Genomic DNA, 10,242 nt, shown 5'->3' on the forward strand with positions numbered 1-10,242 from the left:
TTCCAATTTATTAGTCTCTCTGAACATCTCTCCTTAACATTTTTTACCATGGTACTATTGCCATTGTGGAGTGCCACCCACATGTTCTTGTAATAAGGTTTACATTTGAATATATTCTTACATATAAACACACATACACAGCATAGATCGATCTATACGCCACCGTCATGCGCAGACGTCATCACGTCATACGCTGACGTATTGTGGACGTGACGTCATCACGGCGTGACGAGATTTCGTCACAATATAAACAAACGGCCATTTTTTGGTTAATACGAACGCCGAATGAAGCGGACAGACACTTTATCTACTCTTTAAGAGGTGAGTCACATTAGATCTAAGGAGATGCACTGGTTGCATTCCAACTTGCATTTTAATTACCATGACGTTTTGATATCACACGGCATATAGAGTTCGACTCAACATGTGATTTGTTGATTATTCCTACTATAGATACACACCTGTGAGGGACTCCCCATTGAGTGGATTCTAAACCAAGCACTTGGATACTGAGTGGAACCACTGCACCGAGCCCAGTTATCCACAATTCGGTGTTCATAATACCTATAATTGGGGGCTTGGACCTGACACCTCGAGGTAATTACAATGTTGGTACAGTTCTCATGATTGATAGACTGAGAGATGAGATATTATAGGCACTATAATTCTATATATCCTTTCTTCCAATTTTTTGTCAAAAATAAATTAGCTTGTGTTTTTTAGAATTGATTAAAAGTCACTAGATTTCTGATTGAAAGACACTTTGAGTAAATCTACCATAGAGAGAGGTGACCGTCTAGGCGATCATTACTTCTACCAGTGATTATGACAATATGACAGCAGTATTCATTACTAAAATACAGAATCTAACTATAGCATTATATGTTATAGATGATTGAGAAAAAGTTAAAGAAAGGAAGTTTGAAAGTGGGTGAATAACTCCTGAAGAAAGGGGGGGGGGGAAATCAGACCCCGAAACGCGTCGAGTTAAAGTCACGAACATTGTTTACCCACGAGGACCAATGAAAGAAATTGAATAAACATCTTTTTTCAGGAACTGCATTTTTTTCTAGTATGCTGAGAATATGGAAATTAATGTTTTGTTGAAATAATATGTGAAGAACAATTGGTGGACTACAGCAACAATTTATTTGAAATATACAGAGAATTTTTTACAAAAAACTGGTTTCCTAAATTTGTGTGTTACGTATAATAAGCCAAATGTTATAAATATTGATTGTATTTTCAATTCTAAGGGTGTGCAGGGGACGGGAGTATTCCATAAGTGTATGGTCACCTGTTTTTTCATAGATTTATACAACCCTGCGTCAAGGTTGTTTTTCTCCCCTGCACCCCATAAAACGTCCTTTAAACACTAAGAGTAATTTAACTACTGGTGTGCACTGTGCCATAATAGATTTTTACAAATTAGATCTGTCCGACAACTTCTGTAGCAGACAATTGACTGTTACTTGATAGTCCAATATTTTGCAGTTGTTGCACAGCTACATCTTTGGGAACAGCAACATTAAACAGATATCTGCAGAGTTACTGCTAGGTCTTTCAATTGTCCAGGTGAAGTAACAGAGGCAGGAATGAAGAACACAAGCCATCCCTGCCAAAAGGCTTTGTTTTCCAGCTTTTGTGACCATAAATGAACAACCGTTTGGGAATAGTCTGTTTCCACCTACCAGTTTTTACAATATATTTCTGTTTTCTTTGTTTTTTTTCAGTGCATCTTCTTGTAGTTCAGATACCTTTCCAGGGCTTCCCAGATTCGACCAGTAGCTGCTTTTTCTCCTCTGCCTTTCTATTTAAAAGCCTGAATAAGTCCCTCTGCATCACAATAGGTTTTCATTATTTGGTCAAATGTTTTCTGTGTCTTAATACACCGTTTCTTGGCTGCAGGTATGAAAAACGCAAGTTAAAAATTTAAAATCCAACTATCAATACAACAGACTTTTTTGCTTGAGCTGTACATTGGGGTAAGTGACTCCTCTTAAGCCCGATCCTATCCGTCCCTTGGTTTTGTTTTTGCTTATTCTTGCACTCCCTGGCGCTTTCCCTCCCTCCCCATGCAGCTATCCACAACTCAGTCTAGTTGCACACATACTCTGATCTAGACTACGGTCCTGAGGGCGTTCAACCCAGAACGCTTTGCCAATGACACAAGAGAAATCATGTCGACCATCTATACTGAGCATTACTGTAGAGGAAAGAGATGCTGTAAAAGAGTGGTGGGCATTGTGCAGCACTCATCTGTACGTGTGAAAAAAGGGAATGCCTGCGCGTAGGGACATCAGATGTACCCTCCTCCCCCAAACATCAAATAGACCACAAAAGAAATGTGTACATGCTTACCTGCTGACCTGAAAAGGACTACTGCCTTGAAATCTTTCTTCACGCATTTCTCTTCTACTTTCATCAAGACCACCCATCAGCCATTTACAATCAACTTCTCCAGCAATTGCCAAAGGCCCAAATTCCTCATCCACACAGAAAACTGTCGGAATCGAAGAAAAAGCTCATCTAAGAGTGCCACGTTTAAGTATGCTTCGAGTATTTGTTAAACTTGTCTGTACCCAAAACTATTAATTTATAGTGGTCTTGCTATGGATGTTCCTGTCTGAAGTGTCCCTATTTGTGAGTAAAGCATCTCTTGGTGTGTGGTAACTTCCAAGACTTTCATCCATTGTGACTTCCAATAGTTGCATCTGCCCGCTAATAAAATTAGAGGTGGGTGTTCTGGAGAGGGAATATGTTCTTAACTGGAGAGCTCTTGTACCTAATATGCTGCAGAGCCATTTTGTGTGTGTCCTTTAAAAGACGAGCACCGGTTTCAGTTTCTTATTAGCAACCTTAGGGAGTCCCAGCTTGCAGACAGAAACACATACAAGAAATTATAGTGACCGAAGCTAGGAGGGTATGCAGGGACAGAACCCATGACCAAAGTGATATTTACTGGAGGCGCGGGGGGGTGGGAGGGCTAGACCAAAAATTAAATATGACAACTTTGCTAATATGAGCCAGACACTATGCTCCATAAGGGTCAGAAGCCCCATCCCCATAAGCATCGCTACTGTGCCGTAGATTATGCACTACAGCTGAACTAGTGCAGTGCTCATGAGCAGTCGGCAAATCCTGCAAGAAGTAAACCAAGCCATGCAAGAGTCATGGTTTCTCACACATGCACCATGGCCTGTCACACACAGATAATTACTTAAAGGGTCGGGGGGACCTATCAGAGGATGGGATGGACCTATTCATGTGTAACATTGTGGGGGCATTGGAGCAGCAACAGCCTTAAAACCAGAGAGGGACAGCCAGTAGGAGCATTTATCCCCTACTTGGCAATGATTTGAAAGCGATCAGACTGATCAGTAGAACAGTCACTGTGTGGAACTAGAAAGGGGAAGAAATTGCCCGACCCATGAAAAGGGGGCCTCTGTATGCAGAACAGCTAAGGTGCCTTAAGGCAGAGGTCTTCAAACTGGGGGGCCCAAAGGTTGCCTGGGGGCGGGGGAGGGCACAAAGCTCAAAACAGGATTCTGGTGACCGTTTAATAGAAGACAAGCATTTATTAGAAAATATAATCATTTTGGGCTGGGGGAGGGGCTCAACATAAAAGGTTTTAAGACCACTGCCTTAAGGGAATAAAGTGACCTCCACTTTGAAATAGCAAAGCAATTAACAGCACTCCTTTCACGGCCAGGTCAGAAAACTCCCACTGCCTCACCAGTTCTCCGATACACAAGGTTGCTAAAAAATCCAGAAAAGCAAGAAAATAGCTCCAAGCTCCACTCAACGAGAATTAACTGGTCCAATCAGAGACAAAACATCATAAAAAGCATTCACCCCAGATCATAAACCATGATCAAAAAAATATATTTTTAAAATTAAGGACCGTGATCATTATCCCTGGCAAGCCTCCAATAAGTTATAAAGTTTACAGGCAAAATATCTTCAATTAACTGAGGCGCAATGGTTGGAAAGAAAACTGCATTGAAGGGGCAATAAAAAAATATATTTTTTAAAAACAGGAACCTCATCAACCTATTTAGAGAAAGGGACAGATGTATAACTAGAACATGCAGTAATCCTGAGCCCGATACTTACATTTGTATATATTAAATCATGCAGCGATTTCCCCAAAGTGTTGAACATAAACTAAACGTAGATGGAGGAGAGCACGAGTCATGGAAGGAATTAGAACACTGTCCCCCCGCGCCCAAAGATAGCACAACTATGCCCTACTGTGAACTGAAAAGGCAATGGAAAAATCAACTGGGGTAAACAAGCTCTCTATTGGCGTGAAAGCAATACAACAGCTCTGCCTCACGGGTATAGTATTATCGAAGGAGAAAATGAGTCAAAGGCTACCCTTGTCATTGACACACAGGTGGTCAACTCTTGTTAGCAGTGAGACCAATTCAACATATATATACTAGCTTATAAAAAGATCACCAAGGAATAGGAATATTTCCAAACAAAAACAAGAATTTAATTGCATACATAGAACAGTTTAAAAGAACACATGTGCCTTATCAGGCACGAAGGATATGCATAACAAAATCAAAACTGAATATTCATATAAGTGGGTTAGTAAATAGTAGGTGAATATTATTTCATGTATTGCTGAAAAACTAGCAATACGCAAACATTGTCGACAACAAGGTTCAGGTGTTTCTGGTTTGGTGAATTATTGGGGAGAGATGCAGGGGCTCTTGTGGATGGAGCCCTGCAGCTTATGGCACAGAACTGTCAACAGGACTTTAGAAACTATACCAGCCGCCACAAAGCCATAGGGACAGCGCTGCATTATACGTGGCTGTGACCACCTCAAGCGTAGCGAACGGGCCTCCCACACACGGGCCCAGAGAACCACCCCCACTCTCCCTCGATATACAGGACACAGGTCCCAGAACCAACTCCACAGCTTGGCACTGAACACTGCAAGAGGGAGGGGTGGGGGGGCGAAAGGTCCCCTCAAGCACCATAAAAACGAAGCATGACAAAGTTCCCCCAGAACGCCGCCATTGGGCCAAACAAACACTGAGGCGGGCGCAAATCTCCAACAACCGAACCAGATTCAAGGCGGACAGCTACCCCAATAGACGTGCTCCTGCGTGCAGACCCGAAACCGGGACGGGCACCTCAGCCAGCACAGCAGGGGCCACCTCTGGCATGAAGACTACGCGCCTGCATAGCCGCTATATCTGGGTATTTCACCAGGGCACAGCATCCCCCAACCAAGAAGAGGGTGAAACGGCACTGAGACACGCTGCCTGCTCCCAAGAGCCTGCAAGCTTGCAATTCCAGCCGCCCAAGTGCAGCACTATCAACGACCGACCCCGAAGTGAACAGGTGCACAAAGCGGTGACCACTACAAACAAACCCAACGGGCCTCCCAGGCACAGGCCCAAAAAAAGTCACCCACAGTCCGATTCCCCACAAGATACAGGACACGTGGAGGAACGCAGACCCCAGGACCAACCCCTCGGCCTGGCACTGAATGCCGCAAGGAGGGGTGTGGAGAGGGGAAGGTTCCAACAAGTGCCGCATGACACAGAGGGTTACGAGAGGACGTCAAAAGGGAGCCCAAACACCCCCCACCCACCGAGGGGAAATACCAAAACAAATGAAAATAAGAGTCCAGGAACAATAACACGAGAGTACAGAGAATTCCAGCGACGGGGGACCTAAAAGGGGATATACCCAACTAGACCACGGATGCAAAGTGAGACTGTAACGACACTCGAGCGCCCAAACCGAAACACAAGGTAACCCCCACGCCAGACCACAACCACGCCGCCCAGCCTCTTCTACGGAAGAAATCACTCTCTCACACAGTGGAAGCCTCACCCAGACCCAAGCGGAAATGTGAACGGCTCCCCCGTATAGGCGGCAAACCGGACATAGGACCGCAGAACAGAAGTGCCCCTACAACCGTTCGGCAGATCATCAGCGTCACATACAGCAAGAGAAGACACCAGAGTGGCATGCAACAGGGGAACCATACCCCCGGACCCAAAAGACACTGCCCTAACTGGAGGCCTACCAAGACCCGCAACAAGAAACAAACCGGATACGGATGTCCAATCGCAGCTACAGGCCATCTTGGCTGAGATGAAATATTGGCCAACGAACACAGGATACAAACACAGCAGTTCATGACATCAAGAGGCACCTTCAGGACGTGCAGAACCGCCTGGCAGCCCAAGCACAGAGAACAGATGATAAGCAGCGCATCAGTGCCTTGGAAGATAATCACACAACGACGCAAACGGACTTGGATGGGGTGATAAATGAAGTACAAAGACCGGGATATAAGATCGAGGATCAGGGAAACAGATTCCGCAGAAACCACCTCAGGAAAGTCGGCGTCCCGGAAAACAAAGAAGGATCGGACATGGAACGGTTCATATATATATATATATATATAACGTGTTGCAGAATGCCCTGCAAATCACCAATGCGAGGGACCTCATCATCAAAAGGGCACACCGAGCGCCAATACCAAAACCGGGACCAAACAAGCGTCCCAGAGTCATAGCGATGCGACTACTAAACTTTCAACATATGGTGGCCATCTTAAAAGCCTACAGAATGGCAACCCCAATACGAGCAGGCGGGACAGAAATAAAAGTGTTCAATGACTACTCGATGGAAGTCTCAAGACGACGGAAAGGCTTCAACTTCATCTTCGAGGCACTCAACGCCACAAAGCACAGGCATTACTTAAAATTCCCTGTGGTATGGTGCATACTGATCAATAAACAATGGCATTCATATGAAGACCTGGAATCTGCATGGCGGTTCTTGCAACAGACAAACTTGGTGACGACAGACTAACAAATCAACGTCAGGGGCAGCAAAAATAGAATACTCCACCCCCACCCAACAAGAGCGAGCACTGTCAAGGGGAAATGGCAAAAAGCAGGGGGGAGGACCTCGAGGGTGGGACACAGAGCAAGGGGAAGCACACAGCAAGATCTTGAAGAAGCCCCTAAAAATGGACATTGGCGGGGACACGACTGGACACACGCAAAGACGGAAACGACACCGAGACACAGCAATAATGAAAGGATCCAACACAAGCATGAAAAATGCTCGCAGCATATCTTCACCCAACCCAGGGGACGGGTTAAAGTGAGACGCACAAAGGAGCAGCTTATGCTACACAGGCCATTAATCCGCCCACTGGCATAGGACAGGATTTATGGGAAGAAGGAGCGATCCTCTGATTTGCTCCCACCCACCCCATATACAGGCTCTTCAGCCAAGCATTGGGTCAGGGCCAGCTGGTTGTCCACCCAATGTTACTGTTCATGGTTCACCACAGGCCCACAGTTAGGCCTGTGTTCTAAAAGGTTGTGGAAGTTGGTCCACAGGTTGTTCACCAGGGGGGAGGAGGGAGGGCCGGGTTGACGGGGAAGACAAGGGATGATCTTAAGAGCCACAGATGTACTGGTAGACCACAAACACGGACCTCACAGGCCCATACCCAAGCACAACCCACACAACAATGCAATGGCTAAACTCGCACTAAGAACCCTAAATATCCAAGGGCTAGGTCACCCCATAGAGCGCAGACGCATGCTCAACTACATAAGAGATATACAAGGATATATCATTTTCCTACAAGAGACCCACCTCAACAAAACAGAAGTGGAAAAATTGGCATGAGGCTGGGTAGGCACAGCCATACATTCACCAAGCCACGGGAAGGGGGGGGGGGGGGGACTACATAAGCCGGTCCCCCTGCAAGTGCAACCCACGCTTACCGACGAGGGCCGCTTAGCACTAGTGCAGGGCAAGATCCAACAACACCCAATTACCTTGCTGAATATCTATGCCCCATACAACAGGCACACCAGCCTTTTTTGCACGCAGATTCTCCAAATGCACCCAATTCATGGGGAATCTCAATATAAGGCGGAAACCTGAATGTAACTCTGGACCCAGACTTGGACCACCAGGGAGCTCAATCCAAAAACCCATTCAACCCGAAAAAAAAGATACACCCTCCAAGCACTAATGTCCGATCTACAACAATAGACATCTGGCGCAACACCCACGCAAGCAGGCGAGACTACACATTTTACTCCCAACGCCACAACAGCTATTCCAGGCTGAACTACTGGCTGATGCCAGCCAACACAACACATATGGGAACCAACTGCTACATCAAACAGATCACCATATCAGACCACGTTCCAGTCACACAGAGTACACACTCCCAGATACAAACCGTAAACTCCCGGCGTGGCGTCTCAACGTACCCATCCTACAATACCCAGACATTGTAGAACATCTACTCCAAGATACCGAGAGGTTCTGGGAAAACAACAAACGGGATTCACACCACACAGGTACTGGGACGCCTTTAAGGCGTACCCAAGAGGTCAGTGCATCTTGCGATGGGCATATAAGAAAAAGAATTTTGGGGGGGTGGGGGGGGAGAAGCGATTGCCTCACGGAAGAGCTGAAGAAACTGGAAACACAAGACAAAGCGACCAGAGAAAGTCAGCTGCAACCCCAGCTCCGAAAACTGAGATTGGAAATCTGAAAGCACTACAGACAGGGCACAACAATCTTACACTGGGTGGTCACAAAAGTATTACTTCGAGAGCGACAGGCCTCTCCATATGATGGCATTAGCTCTCAAGCTGAGACAAGCCGCGCAAATGATCACAGCCATCAGGGACAGCGCAAACAACCTCCTAGTGGGGGCAACCAAATAAACACAAGGTAAACAGAATTCTACCGTGAGATGTACAAGGCGACAGATACATGCACACCTCAGGGTATAGAAGCATTCCTAGACACAGTACCCATGCCCCACGTAACGGCAGAGCAACTAGACGACCTAGACGCCCACATCACGGCCGCCGAGATGACCCGGGCAATACACTCACTCCCCCAAGGGAAAGCATCCGGCCCCCGACAGGATGCCAATAGACCTATACAAGAGCACAGTCGAGGAATAGCCCTGATATTGGAGGCAGTCTTCAAGGAGGCACTCACCCAGCGAAAACTACCAAAGTCTATGCTAGCTGCCAATATTGTAGTTTTCCACAAGAACAGCAGTGATCCAGAAGCAGAGGATCCTACAGGCCAATTTCATTAATTAACTCGGACGCAAATATATTGGCGGAGTGCCTCGTTCAAAGAATCAAAAGGCACCCTTCCACAGCTAGAGCATAAAGACCAAACTGGTTTCATAAAAGGTATACCCTCTAGCGATAATATCTGCACACTATTACACATCATAGCAGGAGATAGAGACTCCCCCAGGATGCCATACTGGCGATAGACGCAGAAAAGGCTTTCGATAAAGTACAGTGGGAGTTTACGTTTCACCTCCTACCCAGATACGGCTCCCCCCCGCGCCTGATCCAGCTAATCAAGCTCCTCTATACAGACCCAACTGCCTTGGTGGTAACCAATGGGATGGCATATGCAGAATTCACCCTTCAGTCAGGTACACGCCAGGGGTGCCCATCCTCCTCCCTACTATATGCCCTTTCCATCGAACCCCTAGCAATCAGAATACGCATAGACCCGAATTGGACAGGCATATGCCAAGGATCAGAAGAGCACCGGGTGTCTCTGTACGCAGACGTAAGACCACAATAAACCCCAATAAACCTCCCATATATCAAGTCTCTACTACATGAAATAGGCCTGATGGTGGGATACAAAGTTAACTGGAAAATCTGAAGTGATGCCCTTAAGACAAGACATCCCAAGGGACCCAGGCAAGGTGGCACCATTTACCCTACAACCCCAAGCTATAAAATACAGGGATTGGCGCAAGCGCCGCAGTGGCAGAACTCTGCGACCTTAATTACACACCGACCCTCTGAAACATCAAACTTGATCTGGAAAGGTGGGACACCCTGTCCCTGACAGGGAGGATCAACACTCTAATAAATAAAATGTATTTTTGATACATCTGTCTAAGAGTAATCTGTGGAGTTTTACTGTGCGTGCTCATTGTGGGCTTCCGATCACTCTCACCCCTCCACAAGACTAAGTCTTCATCACCTGTGAAGGTACCAAAGATTGGTCCGATTTGTTCAAAGGTTGCTCTGTTCCACTAAACTAGGGTGGCCTCCTAAACTTCGGCCCACCAGGTCAGAGTTTAGAAATCCGTCTTAACAACATGGACTCCAAAATGTTTAATCGGCTGTGAACGATTATCGCGTGCCGATATAGAATGATGCGCCAAACACTAAA

The 10,242-nt window shown here is 46.2% G+C and overlaps 1 long non-coding RNA gene across 1 annotated transcript in view; it reads right to left on the reverse strand.

The window, feature by feature from the left end:
* Positions 1-6,447, reverse strand: part of LOC138504016 (uncharacterized) — a 47,679-nt gene extending 41,232 nt beyond the window's left edge. The window contains exons 1-2 of the long non-coding RNA XR_011279750.1: positions 2,362-6,447; positions 1,692-1,902 (exon numbers count right to left, since the gene is read on the reverse strand). This is a non-coding gene — a long non-coding RNA (uncharacterized lncRNA). The remainder of the gene's footprint in view (positions 1-1,691; positions 1,903-2,361) is intronic.
* Between the last annotated feature and the right edge of the window lie 3,795 nt (positions 6,448-10,242).

Source organism: Ambystoma mexicanum, chromosome 11 (assembly GCF_040938575.1).
Source record: "Ambystoma mexicanum isolate Mex_15411 chromosome 11, UKY_AmexF1_1, whole genome shotgun sequence".
In the NCBI taxonomy this organism is placed as follows: domain Eukaryota; kingdom Metazoa; phylum Chordata; class Amphibia; order Caudata; family Ambystomatidae; genus Ambystoma; species Ambystoma mexicanum.